Source organism: Lissotriton helveticus, chromosome 5_1 (genome assembly GCF_964261635.1).
Source record: "Lissotriton helveticus chromosome 5_1, aLisHel1.1, whole genome shotgun sequence".
Classification (NCBI taxonomy): Eukaryota; Metazoa; Chordata; class Amphibia; order Caudata; family Salamandridae; genus Lissotriton; species Lissotriton helveticus.
Genome location: NC_136065.1, coordinates 1568778708 through 1568799410, shown reverse-complemented (window position 1 = coordinate 1568799410; position 20703 = coordinate 1568778708). Strand labels below are relative to the sequence as shown.

At 49.0% G+C, this 20703-nt stretch overlaps 1 protein-coding gene across 1 annotated transcript in view; it reads right to left on the bottom strand.

Annotated features, from left to right (window-relative positions):
* The window catches only part of LOC144755588 (chitotriosidase-1-like), an 82079-nt gene that overhangs the window by 42602 nt on the left and 18774 nt on the right, over positions 1-20703 (bottom strand). The window lies entirely within an intron of this gene.

The following is a 20703-nucleotide window of genomic DNA, read 5'->3' as shown; positions in this document are numbered from 1 at the left end:
TTGCAGTCGGGCCAACATTCCCACTGCGCCCCTCCCGCATACCACTACTCTCAGTACTCACCACACGTAGGAGGGAAGCATTTGTCGGATATTATTAGCATATTCATATTCAATTTCATTAGCGTATTAATATTCATTCGTTTGTCAATTGTTCGTATTCAGCAGTCTTTGATGGAGTGTCCGGAATTGAGTGGTGTGGGGGCGCGTGCTGTGTAGCAGATCAATGGCTACAACTTGCACGCCCTTAAGCCATTGGGACTGCAAGTGCTGAGCCTGCCCTGTTGGGTAGCCCCCCCACACTCACACACACATCTCTCCCATTGGCCCTGCAGATTGATGTCCCCGAGCCCCAGGGAGTTCCTTTCCTTCCCATTTTGGACCGCTTGAGACCCAGGGTTCCTTGAGTTTATTCTGTGTGCTGCCACACCACAAAAAGACTTGTTGCCCGTTTGCAGCGCCATCTGCCCTGTTATCCTTCAATTGCAACCTGTCAACTCCAATGCACCTGCTATGTTATCCAAGAACATTTGTATGCCCCCCAAAAAGGGTGGACACCACCACCTCATAAAAATCCGACTCCTTCTAACTGATTAGCCCCTGCCTCACAAAGTTAAATCCCATGCTCCTGCAAAATGTACTCACCTGAATAATACGTTTTCTACTGGACCTGTCCACCGCGCTGTGCGATGCTGTCCCCCCTGTTGGTATCGTGGGACGATCTCAGACCACATTATTCTTGTCTCCCTCAATGCTGTGAGAAGGCCCTCCTTGACGTGGTCACACAGCTGCCCTCTCCATAACGTCATCAGATCGTTTCCCCCAGGTCTATGAACAATATGTCGGTCCTGCTGGCCTTGTCAAGAAGCCTTTGCTACCCATGACCTTCCGCTTCCCACCTCTATGCCCTTGTCATGAAAGTGTCCCACAAAACTAACTGCTCTTATCCAGGCGTGTGCATCGCCTGCCAAGAGAAGGGGTGGTATTTGTCGTATGCTCGTTCCAACCCTTCGCGCCACATTCGCCTGCAGGACTTGTGTCCCTTATATTCCCATCTCCCGATCTGCTTCATACTTGACTCGTCCAAACCTAGGGGCGCTGCTGTTGTTGCAGCCCTATCCTGAAGGAATGGCCCCCGCAGCGCGGTGCGGGGCGACCTGCCTGCCTCGGTGCTCTGTGCATGACCTCAGTGCATGACCTCAGTGCATTGGAGCCTACTGAGGAATCACCTGTCCTGGAGATCCAGGAATGGCAAACCGCCACCAGCCTCCTTTCCAAATAAGCCTTGGTGAGGCATGCAGGGCAGCATCTGGGGGCTGCCAGACATCTCAGCTTGGCCAGCCTGTTATAGTTTCGATATCTGTATTTAAAAAAAATAAGTGTTCTTCCCCTAATGCATGTCCTCTAATGATAAGCAGTGCTCTCCTGCTATTGTCCTCACAGGTGGGACTTCTGATAACCTCAGTGCACCAGAAAATGTGGGGCAAAGGCTGCTCTGAAGAGTGTTGTCTCGTAGGTGTTGCTGTATAACATCACAAAGACCTCCATCACCTCCGTGAGACAACCTGTTGTCTTTTTGTTTGAGCCCTCATGTGTCCCCAGTCTTTCATTGCCACCCTAGTATAGAAACTTTTTGTGGGGTTCGTGCCTTGTAGAAGCTTGCAATGATAAGCTACAGCTGCCTATTGCACCTGTGTCCATGATCTAGTCTTTTGCCCCTTTGATGTTGATGAAACGCACCACTGCTGCCTGGACTTCCTTCGCATTCGTGAGGTCCTGTATCGCAGCCACGTCTTTGAATATCCCCAGGCTTTTGCGATACCTGATCCCTGTTTTGGGTGCCAAAGAGGTATCTATCAGCCAATCCGATCCTGATCTCTCAAAGTTCACACTGCCTTGGGGAATGGGGTCATCTCTTGTTCCGCCTCCGGTGCCAGCTCCCTGAATCTTTCCCACTAGAAACGAGAGCCAGCATCGGCTCTCAAGTTAGTCATTCCTTTAATGTGTCTCACCTTCAATTCAACATTGGACCACAACTGGGCCTTTCCTAGGTTTTTCATGAGGTGAATGACCTAAGGGCACCTGGTGGAACCCCTTTTTATCAACTGTACTACTGCTTGGTTGTCTGACCACAGCATTTGTTCACTCCACATTTACCCTGCTGACACGATTCGGAAACATTCTAGCATGCTGATGTTTTTCATGAGTCCATCTACACTCTAACTTGCAGGCCATGGCTCTGTGCACCACACCCTACCCAGTATGTTCCCGAAACCTTCCTTCGCTACCGACCGCATCTGTGAATAACTCTAACTGATGTGTGGTCAACCATGACTGTCTCAACACCAATGTCTTATTGACCCTCTCCAGAAACTTCACCCAGTGTAGCATGCCCTGCTGTGGCCCTTTTCCCTCAGCCTCACATGGTGGTTTTTCTGTAGACTGCTGGCCAGGCTTGCCAGCTGCCTTGCAAATATCCTACCTCATCGAAAGACCCTTGCTGCTAGTTTGCCTAGCACCTCCTGAGTTTCTGCCTGTGTTGCCTTCTCCCCTAGTTTCCTCAGACTGGTTTGTAGGGCCCTGGTGGTTTCTGCCTACACTGGCTTGAGATTCTATCTCTATTCGCAAGAAAAACAGTTTTGTTTTGGGGTCCTTGGTCATTTCCTTCGCTAATGGGACTCCCAGTGTGTCTGCTAGCTTCATGAATGCTTTTAGGAGACTGCTACATTGCTCTTTGCCTTCCTCCCCCACCAACAGGAAATCGTCTAGATAGTGTTGCACTCTACCTTCCGGGTGCTCCTTGTTGAGAGTCCATTCTAGGAAGGTGCTGAACATTTCAAGGCAGGTACATATGAGGCAGCCCATTGGTAGGCATTTGTCAACGAAGTATTTTGCCCTCAAATTTGAATCCTAGTAGGTTGAAGCTGTCTGGGCGAATGAGAAGTGGTCCACAGGCTGACTTGATTTCTGCCTTGGCCTCAGTGCTCCTTTACTGGATGCTATCGCTTGATCAACCACCTTATCGGATAAGCTGTAAAAGACTGCCCTTTTTTAGGGGATTAGCCTGTGGTTCACCGAGTTGCCTTATGGGTATAATAAATGATGAGTACGTCTGAACTACCCTGGCTCCTTTTTTAGTACCACCTCAGTGGGGATACTTTGACGTTTGGAGAGGGGAATCCACAAATGGCCTTCTATCCTGCCCATGCTTTGTTCACTCTTGATTTTCTCGTTTCCATGGTTACTGCACTCCCTTCTTCTCACTGTGGTTACTGCACTCCCTTCTTCTCACTGTCCTAAGTCTTTCCTCGAAGCCTGCCATGATAACATTGCCCTCTTCCTGCCTGTGGTAACCGTTAAGGTAATGTCTGAGCCTGGTCTTATCTATTAGTGCCTTACTAAGAAGAAATGTGGCTGCTTCACTAAGGGTTATCTCTGTGTCATCATCCTTTCTGGCCGTCCAATGGTGGTCTCTCTCTTCACCTACTGTTTTGTTCTTTGTTCCCGAAACCTCTTTTGTCTTCAACAAGGCCGACGCCATCATCGCACCCCATCTCCGGGACATCATCAACACCTCCTTCCACACCGCCACCTTCCCGGAGAGCTGGAAGCACGCCGAGCTCAGCGCCCTCCTGAAGAAACCAACAGCGGACCCCACCGACCTCAAGAACTTCCGCCCCATCTCGCTCCTCCCTTTTCCTGCCAAAGTCATCGAGAAGACCGTCAACAGACAACTCGCCGCCTTCCTCGAGACAAACGGATCCCTCGACCCCTCGCAGTCCGGGTTTCGGGCCAACCACAGCACCGAGACCGCCCTGATCGCAGCCACCGACGACATCAGATCCCTGATTAACAACAGGGAAACAGCGTCCCTCATCCTCCTGGACCTCTCTGCTGCGTTCGACACTGTCTGCCACCGCACCCTAGTGCAGCACCTCAGCAACATCGGAATCCAAGAGAAGGCACTGGAGTGGATCATATCGTTCATCGCTGGAAGAACCCAGAGAGTCCGCCTCCCCCCGTTCAGATCCGAGGCCACCGAAGTCATCTGCGGCGTACCACAAGGATCATCACTCAGCCCAACCCTCTTCAACGTCTACATGAGCCCCCTCGCAGCCATTGCACGCCAACACAACCTCAACATCATCTCCTACGCCGACGACACCCAACTGATCACCTCCCTCACCAACGACCCCGCCACCGCCAGAGCCAGCCTACATGAAGGGATGAAGGACGTCGCCGAGTGGATGAAGAACAGCCGCCTGAAACTGAACTCAGATAAGACGGAAGTCCTCATCCTGGGATCATCCCCCTCCGCCTGGGACGATTCCTGGTGGCCCCCCGCCCTGGGCACCACTCCCAAACCAACGGACCACGCACGCAACCTGGGCTTCATCCTGGACTCCTCCCTCTCGATGACCAGACAAGTCAACGCCGTCTCCTCATCGTGCTTCAACACCCTGCGCATGCTCCGCAAGATCTTCAGATGGATCCCCACCGAAACCCGGAAGACCGTTACCCAGGCACTCGTCACCAGTTGACTGGACTACGGGAACACCCTCTACGCTGGGACCACAGCCAAACTTCAAAAAAGACTCCAACGCATCCAGAACGCCTCCACACGACTCATCCTGGACATCCCCCAACACAGCCACATCACCGGACACCTGAGAGACATGCACTGGCTCCCGGTCAGCAAGAGAATCACGTTCAGACTCCTCACCCACGCACACAAGGCTCTCCACAACCTGGGCCCCAAGTACCTCAACGACTGCCTGACCTTCTACACGCCCACCCGCAAGCTACGGTCGACCAGCCACGCCCTCGCCACCGTACCACGCATCCGCAGAGCCACCGCCGGAGGAAGATCCTTCTCCTACCTGGCAGCCAAGACTTGGAACTCCCTCCCCATCCACCTTCGGCTGACCCAAGACCATCTCTCCTTCAGTAAGCAGCTCAAGACCTGGCTGTTCGAGCAGTAACGTACCCCTCTCCCCCAGCGCCTTGAGACCCTTCCGGGTGAGTAGCGCGCCATACAAATGCTGTGATTGATTGATTGATTGATTGACAGCAAGAGCGCACATGTAGCATCAGTGCTATCGTGAGAGGGTGTTCCCTCATTTGCATGGGGCATTGCCCTATGCAAATAAGGGAATCACTGTGCCTCTACGCCTGCATCCATAATACGGGGCGGCCATTGAGGCAAAACATGCCCGTAGGAGGCCCCCTGAAAGTGTGCCGCAAAAAGGTGGTACACTTTCAGTGTGTCTCCTAGAGGCAGCCCTCTGGACGGGAGAAAGTGGGTCTTATGGATTCCCAGACCTCCCCATGCAGGCAGGTGCAGTCACTCATTGCACCATCCTGCAAGGTGATCTCCCCTTTTCAACAGGCGTGTATGAAACACAGCGCGACTTTTAAAAGGCTGGTTTCTATTTCACTTGATTGCTCTGCCCGAGGGCAGGACGAGTTTGCAGCTGCCCTAGGGGCAGTGTATTCTTTTTTTATACAGAGCATGGTCCCTCTTGGCACCCGGCGCACCTTTTGAAAGGTGCGCCATGGTGCAAACAGAAAAAGTGAGCCACATACATAATATGGCCCCTGATGCACATCATCTGCAACAGGTGGCGCAGAGTGATGACGTATGGCTGTCATACAGAGGTGACAGCATGCCTATTACACTTCATGGAAATAGCTGCCTGTAGGTGTGTTGATCTATGTTTATGTTCGTTGTGTGCCAGTATGCATCTGAGCACATGAAGTATACAGAACCAAAACCTATTGGCTTTGTCAGTACTCTTCGTATTATCAGTTACTTGCTTATATTATACTAATCGTATTGGTGGCACTCTAACCCTCATTTTAGTGAGTGGGTTTCTGGCCTGAGTAAGTCCATTGTTAAGGATGACTTACAATGAAATAAATGTATGCGTTCTTTTATATTCTTGAAGTTGGTGCCTGTGTGCGTGTACATAAGCAAACTAACAAGTACTTTGTTGCTTTTTATGTAAGTTCTGGGATTTTCTCGATGCATGTGATTCATGTTCTCATCCTTTACATTTATGTAATCAATGATCTTGTGGGTGAATTCCTCAAATCGGTAGTTTCATGTTTCCTCATATGTTGCCCAGCCCATGAGGAAGTGTATCTCGTTTTACCCAACTCATCCGTCACACTGATGATGGATGCGGTCGGGTTCCTCTTTCCAAATCTGTCTATGCCGCCGCCTCTTTTGATCTGAAGTCTATGATCACCGAGTCTGTTTGAGAATGTACTCAGAATACTGGGAAGCATTCAGTTTTGGTTGTTTGAAGACAGTGGATTTTCTTTTACTTATGACAATCCAATCGCCAAGTTATTATTACGAATTTTGATATAGCGCCTGGTTACCAAAAAAGGCATCCCCGCGCTTATCCAGAAGAAGGCGAAGTCACAACAGCACAGGGCATCAGGCAGGAAACAGAAACGTTTTCAAAAGTTTCCGAAAACGTGGGAAACTTACTTCCGACCGCAAGTACAGAGGGAGGGAGTTCCACAGGGTGGCCACCTTTATGGAGAATCTTCTTCCACCGGTTCTTTCTCTCCTCACCCTACTGACTTGCAGCAAGTGTTGATGGTCGGAACGGAGAGAGCGGGGGGCTTTGTACGCTTGGACCATATCCTTGAGGATAGGTGGTCCTTTCCCCTGTAAGAGTTTGTGAGCTATACAAAGCGATTTAAATTTAACCCTCTCTCTGACGGGGAGCCAGTGTAGCGCCTTTAAGGCGGGGCGAGCGGACTGGCGCCTAGGGACATCCATCAGAAGCCTGGCGGCCGCATTCTGCACTTGCTGCAGTTTGTTTAATGTACCTTCTGGGGCACCCAAAAAGAGGGCATTACTAAAATCCAACCGTGAGATAATAAGCCCCTGAATAAGTAACCTCCTAGAGGCTGCTGGCAGGAGGGGTAGGATCTTCCGGGCTGACCGGAGCAGGCCAAAACACACGCCTGAGATCTTTTTCGCGTGCGTTTTAAAAGAGAGGTCCTGCTCAAGCCACACTCCGAGGCTCTTAATCTCCCGTTTGGGGGTGGGCGCAGGTCCCAAACAGCTGGGCCAGCTGCTGGGGGATAAAGAAGGTGAAGAATTCCCCAGCAGCATCAGTTCCGTCTTGGAGCCGTTGAGCTTGAGGGCTGAGCTACACATCCATGTAAAGATCTTCTCCAGGCATGTGCGCAGCCGGTCGGGATGGTGGATCAATTGTGGGAGGCCTACTACCAACTGGGTATCATCAGCATAGCTGATGATCTTAATACCCAGAGGCAGTACCACACTCTCCAGCGGGGCCATGTAGGTGTTAAATAAGGTAGGGCTCAGTGAGGAGCCCTGTGGCACCCCACACTGGAGAGGTATTGAGGATGATTTCTCAGGGCCTTCCCATACCTCAAATGACCGCCCTTCCAAAAAGGATACGAACCACTTGAGGGCCACCCCGGAGACCCCCACCCCTGATAGCCGTCGGAGAAGCACCTGATGGTCTACGGTGTCAAAGGCAGCACTGAGGTCCAGGAGGATCACTGCCACTGATCCCCCTGAATCCAGAATGCTCCTTGCGCTCTCCACGACAGCCAACAGGGCGGTATCGGTCCCCTGACCGGGACGGAACCCAGTTTGAGAATTGCCCAGAAGAGCGTTGGACTCCAAAAAACGTGACAGGCGGCTATTCACCAGCTTCTCGGCCACCTTACTGATACCGGGGAGCAGAGATATAGGCCTAAAGTTGGCAAGGTCGGCTGGATCCAAATTAGGCTTCTTTAAGAGAGCCTTCCCCACCGCACCTTTCCAACTAGGGGGTACTTCTCCTTGGGCAAGGGACAGATTTATGAGGTCCGTCACAGGCCCGCCGATGGTAAGGGCCACCTGCTTCAGATATTTCATGGGGGCAGGGTCCTTCGGAGAGCCACTTTTCATAGATGTTAACACTGTGAGGACATCTTCCACAGTAACCTGACCAAGAGAGTCCAACTCCACCGGTCGCGCCCTAGGTTGAGAATCTGGACTGTCACTCGAGGAAATATCCTCGGTGGGGCAGGGAAGGGAGGCGAGAATGATATCAATTTTGTTTTTAAAAAAGGTGGCTAGCTCAGAGCATTTCTCACGTGGGTCCTCGTGAGTGACCTGAGGTTCGGGAGCTTTCAACAGTTCTTTAATGACCCTAAACGATTCCTTCAAGGAGTTGGCCGCAGAGCCAATTCTCTCCGTGAAGAATCCAGTTTTGGCTACCCGAATAGCAGACTTGTAGGTACTAAGAGCCGCCCGGTATTCTTTACGGCTCGTTTCGCTCCAGTTTTTCCTCCAGTGCCGCTCCAGCCTCTTGCAACCCTTCCTTAGCGATCTCAGTTCAGGTGTGTACCAGGGTGCGGATCCTACTCTCCTTCCCTTAGTGAGTTGTTTTTTTTGGGGAGGAGAGCATCCAGTGAGTTGGTGAGCCAGGCTGTAAGGTTCTCATCCGCCACACACGGATTAAGCCCAGAGGGAGGCCGTGACGCCTCCAAATGTTCCACCCATGTATTCACTGGGAGCCTAGACCAGGCTCTGTCCACAACAAAAGCCCTGGGGGCCAGAGCCACTGGGATGTCAGACTGCCACTGGGCAGGCACCATAAAGTGGTCTGTCCAGGGTAGAGCCAATGATGGAGATGCTCTAAGGCCCACCATGTTGGAAAGTATGGGGTCCAGCAAGTGGCCTTTATCATGAGTAGCCCCCGAGTTGGTCAGGTGAATCCCGAACACCTTGAGGTCGCTTAACAAGTCCACTCCCACGGTATTAAAAGGGTCGTCCAAATGAATGTTAAAATCGCCCAACAGAACAAAATTGCCCGTAGAAGAGGCAAGGAGGGCAGTGGTTTCCAGCAAACCATTGAGAAAATTTCCCAGGACGCCCGGAGGGCGATAAATGAGCAGACCCGCCATTGATGCGGTGTGGGATAGGCGAAGGGAGAACTGATAGCTCTCACAATCGCTCACCCCTCCCTCCCGGACCTTACAAACTAGTGAGTCCCTATAAAGGATAGCGACTCCTCCTCCCCTCCCTACCGGCCTATCCAGATGTGAAATAAGATAGCCAGGAGGGAGTGCTCTAACTATATCGGGACCCGAGCTGGAGGAGAGCCAGGTCTCCGTTAAAAATAACACATCCAGCTCGTGGTCCAAAATAAGGGAATTAATCTCAGTCGCGTGTCTAGACAGCGACCGACAATTCAGCAGCGCGATGGAGAGCGCTGTTAAGGCGGAGGGCGACTTCTGCCATGAACTACAAGCCCTGCACGACACAAATGGTGACAATACCTCCTGGGCATATTTACAGGTGGTTGGATGAGGCATCCGGCGTGCCAAAAGGTCATCCCTGTCGTACCTGATACACCTTCGTGGTGGCTGTAGCGGATCTGGCATGGGGGCCAGCCCTAAGCCCGTCCGGGCCCGGACGGGCACAGATGGGCTGAACTCTGGCGTAACTCCGGCGTCAGTCCGGCGTCCCCGCTGCGCGTTCCCGCTGCGCGCCGGCATGGCTGCTTTTATCCTCACCTGTGTGAAATGGAGAGCGGACTACAGCGCGCGGTCTGCACCCCTCACCCAAGATGGCCGCCGACAGGAAAAGGGCCAAGGACCCGCCAAAGGCGGTGTTTTTCACAATTATGTGCAGGTAAGATGACACCTGTGTGTTTCTGCGTGGCCAGGCTTAATTAAAAGCAAGGGAAAAGTGCCCAAAGTAAAATAACAAATAAGAAGGGAAAAAACGGGAGGAATTAAAAGAATCACGGCTCAAATCGCCAGTGACTACTACCAAATGCAAGCGCTTCTGCAAATAACGCGCTCAGGCTGGAAAGACCGAACCGGTCAATTTGCCTGCTTTTATCCTCACCTGTGTGAAATGGAGAGCGGACTACAGCGCGCGGTCTGCACCCCTCACCCAAGATGGCCGACGACAGGAAAAGGGCCAAGGACCCGCCAAAGGCGGTGGTTTTCACAATTATGTGCAGGTAAGATGACACCTGTGTGTTTCTGCGTGGCCAGGCTTAATTAAAAGCAAGGGAAAAGTGCCCAAAGTAAAATAACAAATAAGAAGGGAAAAAACGGGAGGAATTAAAAGAATCACGGCTCAAATCGCCAGTGACTACTACCAAATGCAAGCGCTTCTGCAAATAACGCGCTCAGGCTGGAAAGACCGAACCGGTCAATTTGCCTGCTTTTATCCTCACCTGTGTGAAATGGAGAGCGAACTACAGCGCGCGGTCTGCACCCCTCACCCAAGATGGCCGACGACAGGAAAAGGGCCAAGGACCCGCCAAAGGCGGTGGTTTTCACAATTATGTGCAGGTAAGATGACACCTGTGTGTTTCTGCGTGGCCAGGCTTAATTAAAAGCAAGGGAAAAGTGCCCAAAGTAAAATAACAAATAAGAAGGGAAAAAACGGGAGGAATTAAAAGAATCACGGCTCAAATCGCCAGTGGCTACTACGAAATGCAAGCGCTTCTGCAAATAACGCGCTCAGGCTGGAAAGACCGAACCGGTCAATTTGCCTGCTTTTATCCTCACCTGTGTGAAATGGAGAGCGGACTACAGCGCGCGGTCTGCACCCCTCACCCAAGATGGCCGCCGACAGGAAAAGGGCCAAGGACCCGCCAAAGGCGGTGTTTTTCACAATTATGTGCAGGTAAGATGACACCTGTGTGTTTCTGCGTGGCCAGGCTTAATTAAAAGCAAGGGAAAAGTGCCCAAAGTAAAATAACAAATAAGAAGGGAAAAAACGGGAGGAATTAAAAGAATCACGGCTCAAATCGCCAGTGACTACTACCAAATGCAAGCGCTTCTGCAAATAACGCGCTCAGGCTGGAAAGACCGAACCGGTCAATTTGCCTGCTTTTATCCTCACCTGTGTGAAATGGATAGCGGACTACAGCGCGCGGTCTGCACCCCTCACCCAAGATGGCCGACGACAGGAAAAGGGCCAAGGACCCGCCAAAGGCGGTGGTTTTCACAATTATGTGCAGGTAAGATGACACCTGTGTGTTTCTGCGTGGCCAGGCTTAATTAAAAGCAAGGGAAAAGTGCCCAAAGTAAAATAACAAATAAGAAGGGAAAAAACGGGAGGAATTAAAAGAATCACGGCTCAAATCGCCAGTGACTACTACCAAATGCAAGCGCTTCTGCAAATAACGCGCTCAGGCTGGAAAGACCGAACCGGTCAATTTGCCTGCTTTTATCCTCACCTGTGTGAAATGGAGAGCGGACTACAGCGCGCGGTCTGCACCCCTCACCCAAGATGGCCGCCGACAGGAAAAGGGCCAAGGACCCGCCAAAGGCGGTGGTTTTCACAATTATGTGCAGGTAAGATGACACCTGTGTGTTTCTGCGTGGCCAGGCTTAATTAAAAGCAAGGGAAAAGTGCCCAAAGTAAAATAACAAATAAGAAGGGAAAAAACGGGAGGAATTAAAAGAATCACGGCTCAAATCGCCAGTGACTACTACCAAATGCAAGCGCTTCTGCAAATAACGCGCTCAGGCTGGAAAGACCGAACCGGTCAATTTGCCTGCTTTTATCCTCACCTGTGTGAAATGGAGAGCGGACTACAGCGCGCGGTCTGCACCCCTCACCCAAGATGGCCGCCGACAGGAAAAGGGCCAAGGACCCGCCAAAGGCGGTGGTTTTCACAATTATGTGCAGGTAAGATGACACCTGTGTGTTTCTGCGTGGCCAGGCTTAATTAAAAGCAAGGGAAAAGTGCCCAAAGTAAAATAACAAATAAGAAGGGAAAAAACGGGAGGAATTAAAAGAATCACGGCTCAAATCGCCAGTGACTACTACCAAATGCAAGCGCTTCTGCAAATAACGCGCTCAGGCTGGAAAGTTAGAAAATTATAGTAAGAGACTGATGGGGCAAGGAGGGAGTGGAGTCACAAAACAGACCTGATCTTTGCCCTTGGGTGAGTTCTGTCTTTAATGCACTAACATATACCTCATATTGTTATCCCAGCACCATTCTTCCAGTACTGTCTCATCTACTGTAGAGGGTGTTGGTTCTGCACCTGCGGGCCCTCAGGATGTGTGTGGGTTACTACTCCCTGAAGTCTGTGTTTAGAGCCATGCATGGGATAGAAACCCCTCAAATCTGGGTTAAGACCCATGCCTGGGACAGAAATAATGTTGTTTTCAGTGTGGGGTGGTATACTGACCTTTGTTGATGGGGAGTTTGTGCATGCTGGTACTTCTAGACCTTTCTGCAGCATTTGACATAAATATGCAGAGCACACGTTGATGGTTCCATCCCTTTCTGGCTTATACTGCACAGTAGTGGTGTGAAAAGTGTTCGTCCCCTTAATCTCACATGCGGATGCCTCAGGGGTCTTCTCTGTCAAAGCCCTCTGTACTATCTGTTTGACACCCCTGATCACACTCTTGGCCAGTTCAATGGACTGTCATTCTTGTAGGAATTGACGTTCTGCTCAATTTCAGGGTAATGGCTTTCTTGACCAATCCCAGATGATTTAAGCATGCACTCAACTTTATTCTCTCTGTAACCCATTTTTTTTGGAACCCAATGGATGATACTTGGTGAACACTGACAAATATTGAAAAAGCATAAATGTTGAATGTGTAGTTGGAGAAGCATACATTTGTAAACTAAATGTATAGTTCCATTGACATCGTCTGAGAAATCTACTGAGTGCAGTTTTAGACAGAAGGGCATTGTGGGTTCTATTTGGCTTCATTGCTTGACTAATACTATAGTCTTATGTCTTATGGTAGCAGCCCTGTGTCCTGCTATTGGAATGATCATGACCGTCTGCCTGTACTGGAGCACATCAGATTAAAACTGTGGTACCATGTCTTCAAGGGTGTTTCCAAGCTACCTATGAAATAAAATGTGAAATATTTCATGAGTTCCCTTCCTCACCTCTGGGAATATGCCTTTTAGGAGTTGCCGTTGTTTAAACTGGCTCCTGTGGTCAAGAGAGATTCTAATGTGCAGCACAGTCATTCTTGGAATAGCCTATCTTTGGCTCTTAAGCATGAGCAACTTTGTGCTAATTTAAAGCAGTTGCCTAAAACCATTTTTTGGCTATTGTTTTTGTTTGCATTCAACTCTCCTGTGAGGAAGGGACTGTCCCCTGCATGGTGTACAGTCGAGCTCCCTCGCCCTAAGTGCCCAACAGCATTCACCTGGAAGGCCACGTTTTTGTTTTGGGCTCAGCCTCATGCTGATCTGTTTGTGTTATGTTATGTTATGTTATACACAACTTATATAGCGCACGGGCACCCAGAGGTTTCATGGCGCTAGAGAAGGGAAGAAAATGGTGAACAGTGGCCTAACTGTGTGCTTGTTTAAATAACCAGGTCTTCAGTTCACCCCTGAATTGCATCAGGTTGGTGCAACTACGAAGTGAGAGGGGAAGTGAGTTCCAGATCTTTGGGGCCAGGTAAGTAAATCGGCAGCCGCCGATGCGTTTCTTTTTAAAAAGGGGCAAAGTGAGGAGAGACAGGTGGGCAGAGCGGAGATTGCGAGACGGTTCGTGTTTTTTTATGAGATGGTTTATACACTTGGGGCTTTTTCCATGAAGAGCCTTTAAGGTCAAACAGCTTACTTTGAAAGTTACCCGTTGGGCTATGGGTAGCCAATGGAGGGCGGCTAGCAGTGGTTTCGCCGAACTCCTGCCGTTGCATTTGAATATTAATCTGGCCGCTTGATTTTGCACTATCTGCAACCGGTTGGAAAGAGCCAGAGGGATACCTAAATAGATGGAATTGGAAAAATCAAGGCGGGAGAGGACCAAAGCGATTACCACCTGAATGAGGGCAGAGTGTGTAAGCAGATGGGAAATTTTCTTGATCTTCCGTAACTGGAAGAAACATGAGGAGATCACCGTTCCCACCTGATTTTTTAGTGATAGCTCGGTGTTAAGGGTGATCCCAAGGCTTTTTACCGATGGAGAGGGATACGGAGGAGATCCCATGGAGGTTGGCCAAAAATGAGGGCCCCAGCTGATGCGCTTTTGCCCGGGAGTACCAACTCGGTCTTTCCGGGGTTGAGTTTTAGATGGTTCGACTCCATCCACCCTTGGATGTGCAACATAGTGGCCTGAAATTCTTCAACGGCGTCTGAGGAATTTACTGGGAATATAAGCTGCAGATCGTCCGCATAATTGTATATGGTGACCTTCCTGTTTTTTAATGACTGTAGCAGCGGTTTGAGGTACAGATTAAATAGGAGGGGGACAGTGATGAGCCCTGCGGGACCCCACAGCTGGTAGGGAGTTTGGGCGCCGTGAAGTTCTCAAGTTTGACTGCCTGAAAACGGTCATTCAGAAAGGATTTGATCCAACCGAGGGCTATGCCTTGTAATAAGATGGTATGGTCCACCGTGTCGAACGCTACCGACAAGTCCAGGAGCACCAAGGCCTGATGTATACCCTTATCGGCATTGGACCTCATCGTGTCCAGGACTGCTAGGATCACCGACTCGGTAGAGTGTGCCTGGCGGAAGCCGGCTTGATTGGGTTCTAGAAAATCGGATGTCTCTATGAAGCTCGAGATACAACTAGCGACATGGGCTTCTAGGATCTTCGCACCAAAAGGGAGATGCGATATAGGTCGATAATTTGAAAGGTTAGAGGGGTCGGCTCCGGGTTTTTTTATTAATGGGACCAACGTAGCGTTTTTGAACGCATTAGGAACTATTCCTTGTGATAGGGATTCATTCAGGAAGGGAATTATTCCTTGGGGTATTGTCGAGTAAACTTCTTTTAGTATGTGCGGAGGGCAAGGATCGTTAGGAGATCCGGAAGTGACTCGGTTCATTAATTCTAGTAGTTTCGGTTGATCTATCAGAGGAATAGCTCCGAGTTCGAAGAGGTTTCTAGCGCTATCTACACTTCCTGCAGAAGTCATGCAGGGTTGGATGCTGTTTTTTATATTATCAATCTTATCCTTAAAGAAGTCATTGAGTTGATTGCACAGCGTTTGCGTGGGAACTTGGGATGGAGAAGTTCTTGCATCATTACATAGGTCGTTAACGACCCTGAAGATTTCTCTGGTTTTATTTTGAGCATTAGACATTTTTTCAGAGAAAAAGAGTGCTTTTGCAGATTAGATAGAATTTTTGTACTTACTGCGGGCAGCTGGGTATAATAGTCTGTCTTCGACAGAATACCCATGTCTCCATTTTCTCTCTAATTGGCGCAATTCTAATTTTTGGTTTTTAAGGTCTGCGGTAAACCATCTATGTGCATCCATGCGGCGAGCACGTGAGAACTTGGTTAAGGGGACATGCTCGTTACTAGCCACCAGGAGCCAATTGTTGAGATCTTTATCCATAAGGTTGATGTCTGGGGAAGGAGCTGGGAGAGAGTTAGACAAGGTAGACATGAACTCTTGTTTGTTTAATGAGCTCCATTTCCTTGTTAGCCCCCCTGCGGAGGCTGGGGCCTTTAAATGGCCGTGAAAGGTGATGAAGAATTGAAGCTGATGGTGATCCGACCATATGCAGGGCGTTATCGTTGGAATGGATAATGGGACATTACGGGACCATATTTGGTCTAAAATATGTCCCTTTTCATGGGTAGGAGTCAGAACTGATTGAGAAAAGTTCATATGGGAAAAAAGCTCAAAGAGTTCTGTGGCCTGGGGTCCTGCTTCTGGATCATTGTACCAGTAATTTAAGTCTCCAATTAGCAAGACTTTGTCGTAGTTGATAATTAAGCTGGCCATTTGTTCAGACAGGGATGCCGGAAATGTAGGCATAGTTTTAGGTGGACGATATATCAGAACCAGTACCATAGTACCTTTATCTGAATCTGATTTAATTACTAGGTTTTCCGTGTCTGGGAGGACCAGAGGGGGTAGAGTGGCGAATGTATGGTTTTTGTGGATAATTGCAGCAACGCCCCCTCCAGGTTTACCTGGTTCTCTGTTTGTCAGCAGAATATAATAGTCTGCTGGTAGGGCAGTAAGAATGTCCGGTAAGGAATCCGTTGTAAGCCATGTTTCAGATAAAAACAGAATATCTGGTCTGTTGGATTTGAGTAGTAGGAAGATGTCTAGTTGGTGCTTAACTAAAGATCTGGTGTTAAGATATAGACAGCGGAGAGTCAAAGTGTTTGGGCTTGGGGGAGGGCTGGAAGAGGTAGGGCGTAGTGGTGTGGAGTGGGAATCCTCCTCCATTAAATGGAGAGGATAGATGTTGTTAGTCTTTAAGCGGGTGAGTGTAGAAGAATCGAGGTTGGAAATGCCAGAGTGTTGCAGAGAGTGGAGTTCAGCCGATGTGTAGCTATTGATTTCTCCATTCTGCCTGGTCCCTGGACCCGGCCAGCCGCGGACGGGCGCAGACGGGCTTGCCTTAGGCGCGCCTTCGGCGCGCAAACGGCGCGCCCGCTGCGCTCGTCTGCTGCTCGTCCTTGCGAGGCACATAGTTATAGGGGGGTATGGGGGCGTGACCTCGCGGTAGTGGGCGTGGCTCGTGTGAGTCCCGGGGAGGTGTCGGCAAGAGGGAAAGAGCCCCCGCGTCAGCGCGAAACTCCGCTGCACAGGTGGGTCTGGGAGGTGCCTTGTCAAATCAGGTGCCCAAAGAAGAATAGTGATTTAAAACGGAACACAGTTATCACACTACAATGTTAAAATAGCAATTAACAAATCTCCCGGCTTTCCGCCTCAGGAGTCTGGACTTCTCTAGTCGCGCTCGTAGTCAGCGCGGTTTTTATGGCGTCACAATTGGGGGCGTGGCCTCGCGGTAGTGGGCGTGGCTCGTGCGAGTCCCGGGGAGGTGTCGGCAAGAGGGAAAGAGCCCCCGCGTCAGCGCGAAACTCCGCTGCACAGGTGGGTCTGGGAGGTGCCTTGTCAAATCAGGTGCCCAAAGAAAAATAGTGATTTAAAACGGAACACAGTTATCACACTACAATGTTAAAATAGCAATTAACAAATCTCCCGGCTTTCCGCCTCAGGAGTCTGGACTTCTCTAGTCGCGCTCGTAGTCAGCGCGGTTTTTATGGCGTCACAATTGGGGGCGTGGCCTCACTGTAGTGGGCGTGGCTCGTGCGAGTCCCGGGGAGGTGTCGGCAAGAGGGAAAGAGCCCCCGCGTCAGCGCGAAACTCCGCTGCACAGGTGGGTCTGGGAGGTGCCTTGTCAAATCAGGTGCCCAAGAATAGTGAATTGTGTGCGAAGGTCTTGGCCTGTCCCTTGACATGAGTGAGGTCTTGGACCTGTCTTGTAACTTGGAAGGGTGCACCAAGGCAGTTCTCATTCAACTGCCGGATGTCTAGAATTCCTGTCATGGGTTTAACATGTGGAGTCGTGGTGGAAAGCGCACCATGTTTTGTGATTCAGTTGTGACCAGACCTTTGTTATTTTTATTTTACTTCAAATCTTTTTTATTTTAAGTTTTCAAGGAGGATTTCAGAAAACCTCACACTCGTCAACGTCTAAAAACATCCAACTGTGATAACATCTTAATGAACAAGACAGCGAAAGTGTAGGTCATAATAGGCCATAGACAAAACTGTACGTAGTACCCAGCAGTAAAGTTGTGCAAGCGCTGGAGCTGCAGAACAACATCTCAATAACAGAAACAAGGATATCAAAGAGATCTCCCATGTTGTAAAAAACAAGACAAAAGAAAATAAGAATATAGAAAACAGGAAGAGAACCCAGATCGAAATTGTGTCCTTAGAGAGCATATTCGTTCCGAGCTAAGGCATGGGTTTGGGGATGTCAAGAGGGAAAGCTGTGGTGTCTACATGTAAGGAGTCAGATATTGCATAGTAAGGTTAGTGCGTGGGAGCTCAGTCCCCCCCCTGTAAATTGAAACATCATGTTCCGTGGGAATCTTGATCAAACAGCTGAAGAGCCTGGAGTCGGGGCGGGATGAAACAGGAATGTTCCAATCAAGAAAAGTAGTCTAGCAGGGGTTGCCAGATGCGAGTAAACTTGTTGTCTGTGTGAACCACCCTGTGTGACAAGAGTTCCATAGCCATGACATGCAAGGGCTTGTAAACTACAGGGCGATTGTGAAGCAAAGGATTTCGTCTAATAGAGAGCAATTCGTTGTTTGGATGCACCTGGCATTTGGGCTACTAGATGCCAGTCAGCATGTGTCATTCCTGTCAGTGTTAGGGGGTGAATGCCTAGTATAATAGTATTATAGGAGTTCGGGAGAAGGAAGCCCACAGTCCCTAATATGACTCAGGACTTCCTTCCAGTATATTGTGAGGAGAGGGCAGGACTCCCAGATATATAAGAAGTCACCGGGTGCTGATTGGTAGTGCCTGCATTGAGGCGAGTAAGTGGGTTAAATATTTCATAGGTGTGTTTGGGCGTAGTACCACCTAGTCAATAATATGTAGGCCATTTCGCATTGGGTAATGCATCTGTATATCTTGGGGGTATCACACCAGAGCTGCTCCCAATGTTTCTGAGAAATTCCAATCATTGGAGTTGGAATATCAATTCACAATACTAGAACAGGGGTATAGGGCAAAAGAATTGACTGCACTACGTCCAATATTTCGTGGTCTAGTTATTTTTGTGGGTGCCAGAAACCTGAAGCCGCATACCCCTAGGCTTCCAAGGGCAATGCCCAAAAACGCTTTTGCAATACAACACAGTGGTTCAGCACACCATACAGTATACAGTAACAATAGTGATCAGATTAGTGGTATGAAGGAATTAATTCTGTAGGCCTCAAGGTTTTCTTTCTTGCTTTTATTCAAAAACCTTCATACAGAGCGTAGCCAACGCGTTTCGTCCGAAGGACTTCTTCAGGGCGAAAAATATTGGAAATGTATTACTGTTTATTCATTCCAAAGCTTTTTGTCGAGGCAAACCTTCGAATATTTAATGGCAAAAATAGCCTTATCATAAAAGAAACTAGTCGGTTCTTCTCAATAGTAGTAGTTCGAACTACTAACTCGAGGCTGGGACCGAGGGAGAACGAACGCGCCATAAACACTCAAGGTGACTACAGACATCACTGGAATGAGATGTGAATAATGGCACCATTCCGATGACTTATCTACTTAACAAATACGTGGCTTCCACGTGAAATGCATGAAACATGTGTGTACATGAGCAAGGATAATATCAGAAGTTGTTATGATCATAACAACTTCTGATATTATCCTTGCTCATGAATTGCTCATGTTATTATCATACACTTGTTCACGGTATTTTCGTTTCATGTACACATGTATCATGTTGTGGTAAATGAAGCTGGAGACCACGAAGAGGTACAGTTGGTTTATTGTAGATGAACAGCAAGAAGCAACGACGACACAAGCTGGCCAGGCACAAACTGTCGCTACCTAGAACGCTAGGAGGGAACAGAGCCAACTACATTCTGGAATTGAGAACACAGGTAAGGATAGTGGTACAGCATAGAAATAAAAGAAAGGTAAATATACAACACATCTCCTTCCGTAGAATATAAAAGAAAACATGTCACAATAAAAAAGGAAACTTAACACATTTAGGAAACAGTCATAAAAGGAAACTTAGCCAAAACTAAAGAGAGCTAGCTGAACTAAAGAAAGCTAGCACTGTCAGCAATGTATTTTAAGCAATTAAACAATTAAGATCACCAGTGAAACTAAGCATTGAAATGGACACACAGCAATGTATATTGAGCAATTAAACAATTAAGAATCACCAGTGAAACTAAGCATTGAAATGGACACACGTCACCCCTCTAAAACTAATCACAACAGAAATCATTAAGGTGTGCAGGAGGCCTACGGCACCTCTGAGGTCTGGAGGCAGACACAGGAGGGTTGGAATCGGGAACAGGGTTGGGAGAAGGGAGAACGGGATCAGGAGCATCCCCACCCCCATCACTCCGCACCAAAACATCCACAGGAGCAGACACAACTGGAGCTGAAACCTGAGAGGGAATGAACAAGAACCCGGAAGATGTAGAATCCTGGGTAGGAACAGAGGAGGAAGGTGAAACAGAAGCAGGACCAGTGCTAGCTTTCTGATAGAGAGCGACTCTCCTTAAATTCCATTTTTCACCATTAGAGAGGACTACATATTGAGGATAGACCATCTTTACAAGAAAGGGACCACGGAATTTGGACAAACCACCCGAAAGGCGACCGGACTTTATCTTGACGAGATCACCTTTAGCAAGTTTCCCAGAATCCTTACCAGAAGGCAAACACACCGAACTCTTACCAGAAGACTTAGGAACACTTTGGGCCCGTATAGAACGACCAACAGAAACACCTTTAATAGTAGATAGGTTCACAGAACTCCCACCAGGAGAATACTTAGTAGGCAGACCTACAGAACTTTTACCAGGAGGTCTTGGTACACCTGGCAGCTTATCTAAGGCTGATTGACAAATCATGTCCTTGAGCCAAGAAGGAATAAGCTTGGTATTGGGGACTCTACCCCTCATCATTTCAAAAGGGGACTTGGACTGAGAGGTATGAAGAGTGGTACAATACGCATACACCATCTCACGAACAAGGGAAGAGACAGAAGAACTGCTGGAGAGAGCCATCTGGATGGTGCCCTTCACCAATCTATTAAGGCGCTCACAAAGGCCATTGGCTTGGGGATTGTAGAGGGAAGTCCTATGGTGAGATATACCGCAATCGGCCAAAAAGGCTTGCATGGTATGTGAGACCAACTGAGTACCATTGTCAGTTATAATAACACTTGGAAAACCCTCTACAAAGAATAG